The following is a 15,000-nucleotide window of genomic DNA, read 5'->3' as shown; positions in this document are numbered from 1 at the left end:
TCAAAGCGCTTTACATAGTGAAACCCAATATCTAAGTTACATTCAAATCAGTGTGGGTGGCACTGGGAGCAGGTGGGTAAAGTGTCTTGCCCAGGGACGCAACGGCAGTGACTAGGATGGCGGAAGCGGGAATCGAACCTGCTACCCTCAAGTTGCTGGCACGGCCGCTCTGCCAACCGAGCTAAACCGCCCCTACATATCTAAAATAAAACAGTTTTCTAAACTGGACTTTCAATCCAATTAGCAGGTAATAAAGGAAGATCTCCATCGAGACAGAGAGACTTTTAAAACTGAAGAAAGATAAGGAAGACTTCTATAAACAAGTTATCGATGCTTTTAATCAGAAGGAGCTGCGCATGGACTTCATTTATAAGTAAAGGTAAGACCATGATAACATTTTTTTTTTTATTAAATGTGCTTTTCATGATGGTATCCTTACACCACACTCAAATTTATAAGCGCAGGCCTAAATTTAACGCATGCCTTTGGTAAGTGCCGGAGTGAGACGAAGTTTTAAAATAATTATCGCCCTGGCAGCAATTCTAGGAAATACGGTAGTGAAGTGAAGTGAATTATATTTATATAGCGCTTTTCTCATGTGACTCAAAGCGCTTTTACATAGTGAAACCCAATATCTAAGTTACATTTAAAGCAGTGTGGGTGGCACTGGGAGCAGGTGGGTAAAGTGTCTTGCCCAAGGACACAACGGCAGTGACTAGGATGGCGGAGGCGGGAATTGAACTTGCAACCCTCAAGTTGCTGGCACGGCCGCTCTACCAACCGAGCCAGTTTTCTAAACTGGACTTTCAATCCAATTAGAAGGTAATAAAGGAAGATCTCCATCGAGACGGAGAGACTTTTAAAACTGAAGAAAGATAAGGAAGACTTCTATAAACAAGTTATCGATGCTTTTGATCAGAAGGAGCTGCGCATGGACTTCATTTATAAGTAAAGGTAAGACCATGATAACGTTTTTTTTTAATTAAATGTGCTTTTCATGACGGTATCCTTACATCACACTCAAATTTATAAGCGCAGGCCTAAATTTACTGCATGCCTTTGGTAAACGCCGGAGTGAGACGAAGTTTTAAAATAATCAGCGCCCCGGCAGCAATTCTAGGAAATACGGTAGTGAAGTGAAGTGAATTATATTTATATAGCGCTTTTCTCATGTGACTCAAAGCGCTTTTACATAGTGAAACCCAATATCTAAGTTACATTTAAAGCAGTGTGGGTGGCACTGGGAGCAGGTGGGTAAAGTGTCTTGCCCAAGGACACAACGGCAGAGACTAGGATGGCGGAGGCGGGAATCGAACTTGCAACCCTCAAGTTGCTGGCACGGCCGCTCTACCAACCGAGCCAGTTTTCTAAACTGGACTTTCAATCCAATTATAAGGCAATAAAGGAAGATCTCCGTCGAGACGGAGAGACTTTTAAAACTGAAGAAAGATAAGGAAGACTTCTATAAACAAGTTATCGATGCTTTTGATCAGAAGGAGCTGCGCATGGACTTCATTTATAAGTAAAGGTAAGACCGTAATAACTTTTTTTGTATTAAATGTGCTTTTCATGACGGTATCCTTACATCACACTCAAATTTATAAGCGCAGGTCTAAATTTACCGCATGCCTTTGGTAAGTGCCGGAGTGAGACGAAGTTTTAAAATAATTAGCGCCCCGGCAGCAATTCTAGGAAATAGGGTAGTGAAGTGAAGTTAATTATATTTATATAGCGCTTTTCTCAAGTGACTCAAAGCACTTTTACATAGTGAAACCCAATATCTAAGTTACATTCAAACCAATGTGGGTGGCACTGGGAGCAGGTGGGTAAAGTGTCTTGCCCAAGGACACAACGGCAGTGACTAGGATGGCGGAGGCGGGAATTGAACTTGCAACCCTCAAGTTGCTGGCACGGCCGCTCTACCAACCGAGCCAGTTTTCTAAACTGGACTTTCAATCCAATTAGAAGGCAATAAAGGAAGATCTCCATCGAGACGGAGATACTTTTAAAACTGAAGAAAGATAAGGAAGACTTCTATAAACAAGTTATCGATGCTTTTGATCAGAAGGAGCTGCGCATGGACTTCATTTATAAGTAAAGGTAAGACCGTAATAACATTTTTTTTTAATTAAATGTGCTTTTCATGATGGTATCCTTACATCACACTCAAATTTATAAGCGCAGGCCTAAATTTACCGCATGCCTTTGGTAAGTGCCGGAGTGAGACGAAGTTTTAAAATAATTAGCGCCCCGGCAGCAATTCTAGGAAATAGGGTAGTGAAGTGAAGTGAATTATATTTATATAGCGCTTTTCTCAAGTGACTCAAAGCGCTTTTACATAGTGAAACCCAATATCTAAGTTACATTCAAACCAATGTGGGTGGCACTGGGAGCAGGTGGGTAAAGCGTCTTGCCCGAGGACACAACGGCAGTGACTAGGATGGCGGAGGCGGGAATCGAACTTGCAACCCTCAAGTTGCTGGCACGACCGCTCTACCAACCGAGCCAGTTTTCTAAACTGGACTTTCAATCCAATTAGAAGGCAATAAAGGAAGATCTCCATTGAGACGGAGAGACTTTTAAAACTGAAGAAAGATAAGGAAGACTTCTATAAACAAGTTATCGATGCTTTTGATCAGAAGGAGCTGCGCATGGACTTCATTTATAAGTAAAGGTAAGACCATGATAACGTTTTTTTTAATTAAATGTGGTTTTCATGATGGTCTCCTTACATCACACTCAAATTTATAAGCGCAGGCCTAAATTTACCGCATGCCTTTGGTAATTAGGGCCCCTGCAGCAATTCGAGGAAATACAGTAAGTTGAAAAGGATTTGCAAATCATTGTATTCTCTTTTTATTTACTATTTTTCACAATGTGCCAACTTTACTGGTTTTGGGGTTTGCCCAGGTCTGGACTGGCGAGAGTGACAGTGTGCCGAATAAGACTTGTCAACACACATCATCACATTTGCAACTTAAAGGTTGTGTTGCAAATAAATGCCAAGCCTCGTGGGAATGATGGATGCGGGAGAAAAGCGTCCGTCGCCGGTCAGAAAGACGACGACGACATTTGATGAATTGCGGCTCATTTGAATCTCGTCTCAGCTTTTTTACTTTTGCCGGCAACACTAAAAAAGTGCTTTCAGTCACAAGGTCAAAGGTTTTTGGCGACCACAACATACTCTTAAATGGCTGCAAAAGATGTAAATTGGCTTTTTTAAAAACTCGTGTTTGTCCTTGGAACTCCAAACGTTCTGCACTGCACTCCCGATGAGTGCTGACTCCTTTTACACTCAACAACAAAAAAAAGAACGTAAAAGATTGCAGGGAACAGTCAGGGTAAGTGGAACATCAATATTGGCGGATGGACGCCATCTCCGGTATGGATGGATAGTTTTGTCGGGGAAAAAAGCAGCTGATCTAAAGTTCTGTTCTTCCTTTAAATCAGTGGTCCCCTAATGTTTTGTAGCTGAGGACCAGTCAACGCTTCATAATTTGTCCCGCAAGGGGGGGGGGGTCTTTTATTTATTTTTTTGTCATGAAAAAGGGAGGTTTTTTGGGTTGGTGCACTAATTGTAAGGGTGTCTTGTGTTTTTTATGTTGATTTAATTAATCAATCTTTTTTTTTCCCCCTGTACTCATCCAACCTCTCATCCATCCATCCATCCATCCATCTACTGTATCACTTCTCCTCAATTAGTCTATCTAACCATCCAACCATCTATCTAACCAACATATCGGTCCATGATCTATCTATCTATCTATCTATCTATCGTCTATCTACTGCATCTATCATCCGTCTGTCGGTCCATCAATCTTTTTTTCCACCCCTGGACTCAACCGACCTCTCATCCATCCATTTACTGTATCATTTAACCATCCATCCATCCATCTAACCTACATGTCTGTCCATTATCTATCTATCCTCTATCTACTGCATCCCTCTCTTTGTCCATCAATCCCTTTTTCCCTTGGACTCAACCAACCTCTCATCCATCTAACTACTGTATCATCTCTCCTCAATCAGTCTATCTAACCATCCATCCATCTAACCAACATATCAATCCATTATCTATCTATCATCTATCTACTGCCTCTATCATCCGTCTGTCAGTCCATCAATCTTTTTTCCCCCTGGACTCAACCAACCTCTCATCCATCCATCCATCTACTGTATCATCTAACCATTCATCTAATCTATATATCTGTCCAGTATCTATCTATCTATCTATCTATCTTTCTATTTATCTATCTATCTACTGCATCTATCATCCATCCGTCAGTCCATCAATCTTTTTCCCCCTGGACTCAACCAACCTCTCATACATCCATCCATCCATCCATCTACTGTATCATCTAACCATTCATCTAATCTATATATCTGTCCAGTATCTATCTATCTATCTATCTATCTATCTATCTATCTATCTATCTATCTATCATCTATCTACTGCATCTATCATCCGTCTGTCAATCCATCAATCTTTTTTCCCCCTGGACTCAACCAACCTCTCATCCATCCATCCATCCATCTACTGTATCATCTAACCATCCATCCATCCATCTAAACATGTCCATCCATTATCTATCTATCGTCTATCTACTGCATCTATCAACCCTCTCTTCATCTATCAATCTTTTTAACCCCTGGACTCAACCAACCTCTCATCCATCCATCCATCCATCTACTGTATCATCTCTCCTCAATCAGTCTATCTAACCATCCATCTATCTAACCAACATATCCGTCCATTATCTATCTATCGTCTATCTACTGCATCTATCATCCGTCTACTGTATCATCTCTCCTCAATCAGTCTATCTAACCATCCATCCATCTAACCTACATATCCGTCCAGTATCTATTTATCGTCTATCTACTGCATCTATCAACCTTCTCTTCGTCCATCAATCTTTTTTCCCCCTGGACTCAACCAATCTCTCATCCATCCATTCATCTACTGTATCATCTCTCCTCAATCAATAAAACCATCCATCCATCTATCTATCTAACCAACATATCCGTCCAGTATCTATTTATCGTCTATCTACTGCATCTATCATCCGTCTGTCGGTCCATCAATCTTTTTTCCCCCTGGACTCAACCAATCTCTGATCCATCCATCCATCTACTGTATCTTCTCTCCTCAATCAGTCCATCTAACCATCCATCTAACCAACATATCTGTCCATTATCAATCTATCGTCTATCTACTGCCTCTATCATCCATCTGTCGGTCAATCAATCTTTTTTTCTCCCCTGGACTCAACCAACCTCTCATCCATCCATCCATCTACTGTATCTTCTCTCCTCAATCAGTCTAACCATCCATCTAACCAACATAAGCATCCATTATCTATCTATCTATCTATCTATCTATCTATCTATCTATCTTTCTATCTTTCTATCTATCGTCTATCTACTGCATCTATCATCCATCTGTCAGTTCATCAATCTTTTTTTTCCCTGGACTCAACCAACCTCTCATCCATCCATCCATCTACTGTATCATCTCCCCTCAATCAGTCTATCTAACCATCCATCTATCTAACCAACATATCCGTCCAGTATCTATCTATCGTCTATCTACTGCATCTATCATCCGTCTGTTGGTCCATCAATCTTTTTACCCCTGGACTCAACCAACCTCTCATCCATCCATCCATCTATCTACTGTATCATCTCTCCTCAATCAATATAACCATCCATCCATCAAAACCAACATATCCGTTCAGTATCTATTTATCGTCTATCTACTGCATCTATCATCCGTCTGTCGGTCCATCAATCTTTTCCCCCCTGGACTCAACCAAACTCTCATCCATCCATCTACTGTATCTGCTCTCCTCAATCAGTCTATCTAACCATCCATCTAACCAACATAACCATCCATTATCTATCTATCGTCTATCTACTGCATCTATCAACCTTCTCTTCGTCCATCAATCTTTTCTTCCCCTGGACTCAACCAATCTCTCATCCATCCATCCATCCATCCATCTACTGTATCATCTCTCCTCAATCAATGTAACCATCCATCCATCCATCTATCTAACCAACATATCCGTCCATTATCTATTTATCGTCTATCTACTGCATCTATCATCCGTCTGTCGGTCCATCAATCTTTTTCCCCCTGGACTCAACCAACCTCTCATCCATCCATCCATCCATCGATCTACTGTATCATCTCTCCTCAATCAGTCTATCTAACCATCCATCTAACCAACATAACCATCCATTATCTATCTATCATCTATCTACTGCATCTATCAACCCTCTCTTCATCCATCAATCTTTTTAACCCCTGGACTCAACCAACCTCTCATCCATCCATCCATCCATCTACTGTATCATCTCTCCTCAATCAGTCTATCTAACCATCCATCCATCTAACCAACATATCCGTCCATTATCAATCTATCGTCTATCTACTGCATCTATCATCCATCTGTCGGTCAATCAATCTTTTTTTCTCCCCTGGACTCAACCAACCTCTCATCCATCCATCCATCTACTGTATCTTCTCTCCTCAATCAGTCTAACCATCCATCTAACCAACATAAGCATCCATTATCTATCCATCTATCTATCTATCTATCTATCGTCTATCTACTGCATCTATCATCCATCTGTCAGTTCATCAATCTTTTTTTTCCCTGGACTCAACCAACCTCTCATCCATCCATCTACTGTATCATCTCCCCTCAATCAGTCTATCTAACCATCCATCTATCTAACCAACATATCCGTCCAGTATCTATCTATCGTCTATCTACTGCATCTATCATCCGTCTGTTGGTCCATCAATCTTTTTCCCCCTGGACTCAACCAACCTCTCATCCATCCATCCATCCATCCATCTACTGTATCATCTAACCATCCATCTATCTAACCAACATATCCGTCCAGTATCTATCTATCGTCTATCTACTGCATCTATCATCCGTCTGTTGGTCCATCAATCTTTTTACCCCTGGACTCAACCAACCTCTCATCCATCCATCTATCTACTGTATCATCTCTCCTCAATCAGTCTATCTAACCATCCATCTAACCTACATATCCGTTCATTATCTATCTAACGCCTATCAACCCTCTCTTCGTCCATCAATCTTTTTTTCCCCTGGACTCAACCAACCTCTCATCCATCCATCCATCCATCCATCTATCTACTGTATCATCCCTCCTCAATCAATATAACCATCCATCCATCCATCTAACTAACATAACCATCCATTATCTATCTATCGTCTATCTACTGCATCTATCATCAGTCTGTCATTCCATCAATTTTTTTTTCCTGGACTCAACCAATCTCTCATCCATCCATCCATCCATCTACTGTATCATCTCTCCTCAATCAATATAACCATCCATCCATCAAAACCAACATATCCGTCCAGTATCTATCTATCGTCTATCTACTGCATCTATCATCCGTCTGTCGGTCCATCAATCTTTTCCCCCCTGGACTCAACCAAACTCTCATCCATCCATCTACTGTATCTGCTCTCCTCAATCAGTCTATCTAACCATCCATCTAACCAACATAACCATCCATTATTTGCCTATCGTCTATCTACTGCATCTATCAACCTTCTCTTCGTCCATCAATCTTTTCTTCCCCTGGACTTAACCAATCTCTCATCCATCCATCAAAACCAATCTATCCGTCCAGTATCTATTTATCGTCTATCTACTGCATCTATCATCCGTCTGTCGGTCCATCAATCTTTTTCCCCCCTGGACTCAACCAACCTCTCATCCATTCATTCATCCATCCATCCATCTACTGTATCATCTCTCCTCAATCAGTCTATCTAACCATCCATCTAACCAACATAACCATCCATTATCTATCTATCGTCTATCTACTGCATCTATCAACCTTCTCTTCGTCCATCAATCTTTTCTTCCCCTGGATTTAACCAATCTCTCATCCATCCATCCATCGATCTACTGTATCATCTCTCCTCAATCAGTCTATCTAACCATCCATCTAACCAACATAACCATCCATTATCTATCTATCGTCTATCTACTGCATCTATCAATCTTCTCTTCATCCATCAATCTTTTCTTCCCCTGGAATTAACCGATCTCTCATCCATCCATCCATCGATCTACTGTATCATCTCTCTTCAATCAAAATAACCATCCATCCAACTATCTAACCAACATATCCGTCCATTATCTATCTATCGTCTATCTACTGCATCTATCATCCGTCTGTCGGTCCAAAAATCTTTTTTTCCCCTGGACTTAACCAATCTCTCATCCATTCATCCATCGAGCTACTCTATCATCTCTCCTCAATCAATGTAACCATCCATCCATCTATCTAACCAACATATCCGTCCAGTATCTATTTATCGTCTATCTACTGCATCTATCATCCATCAATCTTTTTTCTACCCCTGGACTCAACCAACCTCTCATCCATCCATCCATCTATCCATCTGACCAACATATCGTCCACTACCGTCTATCTACTGCATCCATCATCCGTCTGTCGGTCCATCAATCTTTTCTTTCCCCCGTGGACTCAACCAACCTCTCATCCATCCATCCATCTATCCATCCATCCATCCATCCATCCATCCATCCATCCATCCATCTATCCATCTAACCAACATATCGTCCACTACCGTCTATCTACTGCATCCATCATCCGTCTGTCGGTCCATCAATCTTTTCTTTCCCCCGTGGACTCAACCAACCTCTCATCCATCCATCCATCTATCCATCCATCCATCTATCTATCCATCCGTCCAAAAGATGAACCAATCCAACCAGCCTCAAAGAACCCAACCCACCTTTCCAGCGACCACAGCATCCATCTCTTCAATCAACCATCCATTCACCCAACGTAGACACTCCAGTGCATGCATGCATGTGTGATCTATGATGTCATACACACATCTATGTATGATGTCATACACACATCTAAGTATGATGTCATACGTGTATTGTTGAAAGTGATAGTAGGCAGACATCACTTTGGCGTGTAAACACCACTTGTCTGCTAAATGTAATGTGTGTGTACGCTTCCTGTGGCTTTATTTCAACAAAACACTGGGGGGGGTTCCACATCGTGCGCACACACACACACACACACACACACACACACACACACACAGAGAGAGAGAGAGCCTCTCAGACAGCGGGAGATGAGACGAGGAGGAGCTCCCGAGCAAAGCGGAGGTTTATCACGGCAGTCACAGCTGCGAGCGGCCACACATTGACGCCCCTGCTCATTTTTACCTGCGCGCACTGCCAGGCGCGCCGACACCTGCAAGCAACTGCACTTTGCTTATCTAGATTTTTTTTTTTTTTTTTTTTTTCAACTCCGGATGGAAAAGTTTTAATTGCTTTTGGCCACACACAAAAAAAGCAAAGCAAAGCAGAGTGTCTTTTTATTTTATTTTTTTAATTTTTTATTTAAGCCGGGAGGAGACGCTTTATTTCTTATCATCTTTTTCTGACTGCAGCTCTAAATCAGCGGGACTGAGGTGAGTCATGAACTTCATCGAAACTCATTTATTTTATTACTAATTGTAAAAAATGATTGTTAGCATTGCAAAAATATGTATTACAATTATTGATTTGTTGTATATTATTATTTAATTACTCATCTTATTGCATGGCAATCCAATGTTATTCATGTGGGCTGAGTGGAAAATATGTATGTATATATGTATGTTTTTATACACATATAGGTGTATATATATGTATGTATATATGTACGTTTTTCTACACATATAGGTGTATATATATGTATGTTTATATGTATGTGTATATATGTATGTTTATATATATATATGTGTATATATGTATGTATATATGTACTGTATGTGTATATATATATATATATATATGTATATATATGTATGTTTATATATATATATGTATATATATGTATGTATATATGTATGGTTATATATATATGTGTATATATGTATGTATATATGTACTGTATGTGTATATATATATGTATATATGTATGTTTATATATATGTGTATATATGTATGTTTATATATATGTGTGTATATATATATGTATGTTTGTTTATATATGTGTATATATGTATGTTTATATATACAGTATGTGTGTATATATATGTGTATATACATGTTTACATATATATGTGTATATATATATGTATGTATATATAGATGATAAATGGGTTGTACTTGTATAGCGCTTTTCTACCTCCAAGGTACTCAAAGCGCTTTGACACTACTTCCACATTCACCCACACATTCACACACTGATGGAGGGAGCTGCCATGCAAGGCGCTAACCAGCACCCATCAGGAGCAAGGGTGAAGTGTCTTGCTCAGGACACAACGGACGTGACGAGGTTGGTACTAGGTGGGGATTGAACCAGGGACCCTCGGGCGGCGCACAAACAGTCTACCACTGCGCCATATATATATATATCTATATGTGTGTGTGTGTGTGTAGAAATATATGCGTATATATGTATATATATGTGTGTATACAGACAATTCATAGAAATGATTAATATGCAAATGAGATCCACTTCACTTTTAGACCTAATAGGATGTTTTGTGCATGAATACAAGTTTTATTAATGAATTTGATATTTTACCGTGCGTGCATTCACTTCCTTCTTGTTTGCATATTCATGAATTCCTTCACACGCAAGCAAGGCAAATCTAATCCAACGTTTGGGTTCGTGCATGACTCCTCATTCGGAGGATTCCACGGAGGTGTGTGTTGCCACGTGTGCGATACAGAAGACGATAATGATAATAGCTGTCGACTGAGCGAGGCTGCTGGGGAGGGGGGGAGAGGGAAAAGCGGGGGTGGCGAGTAACAGCTGAGAATGCGAGAGACATCAATGAGCGACTGATATATGTGTGCAGAATCCACTCGCCAACGTTTCCGGCTGCCTTTTTCATCAGCCAGGATGATAAGTTTGTTATCCGTCATCCCTCGCTTTGTGCCGGACTCAGAAGGGAGGGTCCGAGGAGGCGACAGAGAGGGGTCATTAGCGGGGGTTCATTAGCCAGCATTAGAGGACAAAGACAGGACAAGGATCTCCTCCCCGTGCCGTTAGAGGTGGGCGTCGTTGGCCCCGGGGTGCAGAGACGGCAGGCGAATCCAGCCGCGGGTTTTTTTACTCTTTTCCGACTTCTGCGCGTTGGATGCATGTGTTAGATCAGGGGGGTCCAAAGTGCAACCCGGGGGGCCATTTGTGGCCCGCAGCTAACCGCCACACATGCTGCAAAATTGGTAGTATTGCAAAAATAAAAATAAAAACATTAAAAAGAAATGGAATGAGGTGAATTCTAATGAGAAAATGTGGCAATGTTGACATTTTTTTTGGTTCCTTTGGTCTTTATTTTCTTTTTTTTCCATCGCTCAAAAAAAAGGACAAAAAAAATCTATGTTATAATGAATTATTACTTAAAAATTATCACTTTAAAAGTGAAGTACATTTATATAGCGCTTTTCTCTAGTGACTCAAAGCGCTTTACATAGTGAAACCCTATATCTAAGTTACATTTAAAGCAGTGTGGGTGGCACTGGGAGCAGGTGGGTAAAGTGTCTTGCCCAAGGACACAACGGCAGTGACTAGGATGGTAGAAGTGGGAATCGAACCTGCAACCCTCAAGTTGCTGGCACAGCCACTCTACCGTTTTTTTTTAGTTTTTTAATAAAATGAAATGAGATTAAATAAAAGGAAAACAATGACATTTTTTGGGGATAAAAAAGAAAGTAAAATCATATAAAACAATTACATAAAAAATAGTAATTAATGATAGTGTTAGTGGACCGGCGACACACACAATCATGTGTGTTTCAGGGACTGTGTCCCTTGTTATATATGTTGTGGGAACCAGCATTTTGGGAGCAGAAAGAAACAACCCTTTTTTGTGTGAATGGGGGAGGGAGGGGTTTTCTTTGGGGGGGTTTTGTGTTGATTTAATTAAAAAAAAAAAAAAAAAAAATATGCCGTCTATATGTGGAAAAAATATTGCGTATGTTGTGGGGTTGCCTTATAAAAACATCAAAGTTTTGACAAAAAGAGCATAAAACAAACAAAATAATAGTTCAACCTTAAAATCGACAGATATATCAGAAGTTGATCTTGAAATTTAAGTGTTGAAATAAAAAAAATAAATAAAAAAAAATCCGAAAAGGGGAACCTTTCGGATCTCAGTAGGATTTTATTTAACTTTTCACTGTGATTACACCAAAATATTAAATAATTAAAATCAATGGTGTCCTGCATTATTGATCTTTGAGGGCTTTAATTGCTAAATAAAGGAACTTTCCTGAAGGAATCAATAAAATACTATCTATCCATCTAAATACTGCATATTTCAGTTTTACTATAAAAACAAAGTTGTCTTTGACAGAAAAGGCATAAAACCTTATTTGTTTTACTTTATATCAACCTCAAGTTGATATAGATATTTACTGTAAGCATTAAATAAAATAAAAAAATAATAATTTGACTTATTTTTCACATTTTAGTGACTGAGACCCTCTATGCTCCCCAGGAGCCCTAAGGATTAAAAAAAAAAAAAAAAATCCATATATTTTGTTATGCTTCAATTTTTCCGTGTGCGGCCCTCTGTGGAAAAAGTTTGGACACCCCTGTGGTTAAAAGATGCGGAAGCATGGAATCAAGTTTTGTCAATTTGGTCATTTGTGACATCACGGATTGACGGACGTACCTAAATGGCCCTCGGTTGGATTCAGAATCGATTCTAGGTTCAAATTGATTCTGGCAATAATCGGAATCAGACTTTTTTCTGAACTGGTTACAGGTCAGAAAAGATCCTTCTGGTGGCCTGGAAATGGACTGAAAATGTATTTTGAAATTATGAATTCTTATGAAAGTAGGAAAAAAATATTTTCACTAGAATGTGAGTGTGAATGTTGTCTGTCTATCTGTGTTGGCCCTGCGATGAGGTGGCGACTTGTCCAGGGTGTACCCCGCCTTCCGCCCGATTGTAGCTCAGATAGGCGCCAGCGCCCCCCGCGACCACAAAAGGGAATAAGCGGTAGAAAATGGATGGAAAATTGATTTTTTTTTTTTATAGATTTTTTTTTAAAATTCTGGATGGATAAAAACATTTAAAATCAGGATGAATAATAACTGAATAAAAAACCTGCTTAGTGGACTGGTGGTTACAGTGTCCGCCCTGAGATGGGTAGGTTGCAAGTTCAAACCCCGGCCGAGTCATACCAAAGACTATAAAAAAGGGAGCCATTAATTGATTTTTAAAAAATTCTGGATAGATAAAAACATTTAAAATCAGGACGAATAATAACTGAATAAAAAACCTGCTCAGTGGACTGGTGGTTACAGTGTCCGCCTTGAGATGGGTAGGTTGTGAGTTCAAACCCCAGCCGAGTCATATCAAAGACTATAAAAAAGGGAGCCATTAATTGTTTTGTTAAAAATTCTGGATAGATGAAAGCATTTAAAATCAGGATGAATAATAACTGAATAAAAAACCTGCTCAGTGGACTAGTGGTTAGAGTGTCCGCCCTGAGATGGGTAGGTTTTGAGTTCAAACCCCGGCCGAGTCATATCAAAGACTATAAAAAAGGGAGCCATTAATTGTTTTGTTAAAAATTCTGGATAGATGAAAGCATTTAAAATCAGGATGAATATCAATTGAATAAAAACCTGCTCAGTGGACTAGTGGTTAGAGCGTCTGCCCTGAGATGGGTAGGTTGTGAGTTCAAACCCCGGCCGAGTCATACCAAAGACTATAAAAATGGGAGTCATTACCTCCCTGCTTGGTAGTCAGCATCAAGGGGTTGGAATTGGGGGTTAAATCACCAAAAATGAGTCCCGGGCGTGGCCACCGCTGCTGCTCACTGCTCCCCTCACCTCCCAGGGGGTGATCAAGGGTGATGGGTCAAATGTAGAGAAAAATTTCACCACACCTCGTGTGTGTGTGTGACTAACATTGCTACTTTACTTGCAACTCAGATGTGAATCCATTTTTGTCTACCTCTAATATTTATGCTGTCACAATTGTGAAGTGAAGTGAATTATATTTATATAGCGCTTTTCTCTAGTGACTCAAAGCGCTTTACATCGTGAAACCCAATATCTAAGTTACATTTAAACCAGTGTGGGTGGCACTGGGAGCAGGTGGGTAAAGTGTCTTGCCCAAGGACACAACGGCAGTGACCAGGATGGCGGAAGCGGGAATCGAACCTGCAACCCTCAAGTTGCTGGCACGGCCGCTCTACCAACCGAGCTATGCCGCACCACAATTGTCACCATATTTTATTTTTATCATTTTTCCAAATTAAAGTCCGAATGAAATTGGCCCTGAGATAGAGGTGGTGACTTGCCCAGGGTGTACCCCGCCTTCCGCCCCAAAAATGCAGCTGAGATAAGCTCCCGCCACCCTGAAAGGGACAAGCAGTAGGAAATGGATGGATAATTAATTCTTATAAAAATAGGGAAAAAAATATTTTCAGTATTTTTATTTTTTTCAAATTCTGGATGGATGAAAGCATTTAAAATCAGGAAGAATAATAATTGCGATGAATCAAATTTTGTCTACCTGTAATATTTACGCTCTCGCTATTGAGATCATTTTTTATTTTTATAATTTTTACAAATTATAAATCGAATTAAAATCAGGATGAAATTGGCCCTGCGATGAGGTGGCGACTTGTCCGGGGAGTATCCCGCCTTCCGCCCGAATGCGGCTCTGAAAGGCTCCAGCGAATCCCCCACCACCACCCCTGAAAGGGACAAGCAGTAGGAAATGGATGGATGGATTGATAATTAATTGTTATGAAAATAGGAAAAAAAAATAATTTCTTGTTTTTAATTGATTTTTTTAAATTCTGGATGGATGAAATCATTTAAAATCAGGATAAATAATAATTGTGTTGAACCAATTTTTGTCTAGCTCTAATATTTACACCCTCACTATTGTCACTATATACTTTTTATTCTATTTTATTTTATTATTTTTCAAA

At 39.9% G+C, this 15,000-nt stretch overlaps 1 protein-coding gene and 1 long non-coding RNA gene across 2 annotated transcripts in view; one reads left to right on the top strand and one right to left on the bottom strand.

Annotated features, from left to right (window-relative positions):
- The window catches only part of LOC133540086 (uncharacterized), a 250,771-nt gene that overhangs the window by 5,971 nt on the left and 229,800 nt on the right, over positions 1-15,000 (bottom strand). The gene's annotated exons all lie outside the window — the stretch shown is intronic.
- Positions 9,185-15,000, top strand: part of calcr (calcitonin receptor) — a 205,479-nt gene continuing 199,663 nt past the window's right edge. Inside the window, exon 1 of the mRNA XM_061882575.1 lies at positions 9,185-9,518. The gene's annotated coding sequence lies outside the window, so the exon portion shown is untranslated. The remainder of the gene's footprint in view (positions 9,519-15,000) is intronic.

This window comes from Nerophis ophidion, linkage group LG21 (assembly GCF_033978795.1).
Source record: "Nerophis ophidion isolate RoL-2023_Sa linkage group LG21, RoL_Noph_v1.0, whole genome shotgun sequence".
In the NCBI taxonomy this organism is placed as follows: domain Eukaryota; kingdom Metazoa; phylum Chordata; class Actinopteri; order Syngnathiformes; family Syngnathidae; genus Nerophis; species Nerophis ophidion.
Note: the sequence above shows the minus strand (reverse complement) of the source record. Positions and strands in the feature narration are given on the sequence as shown.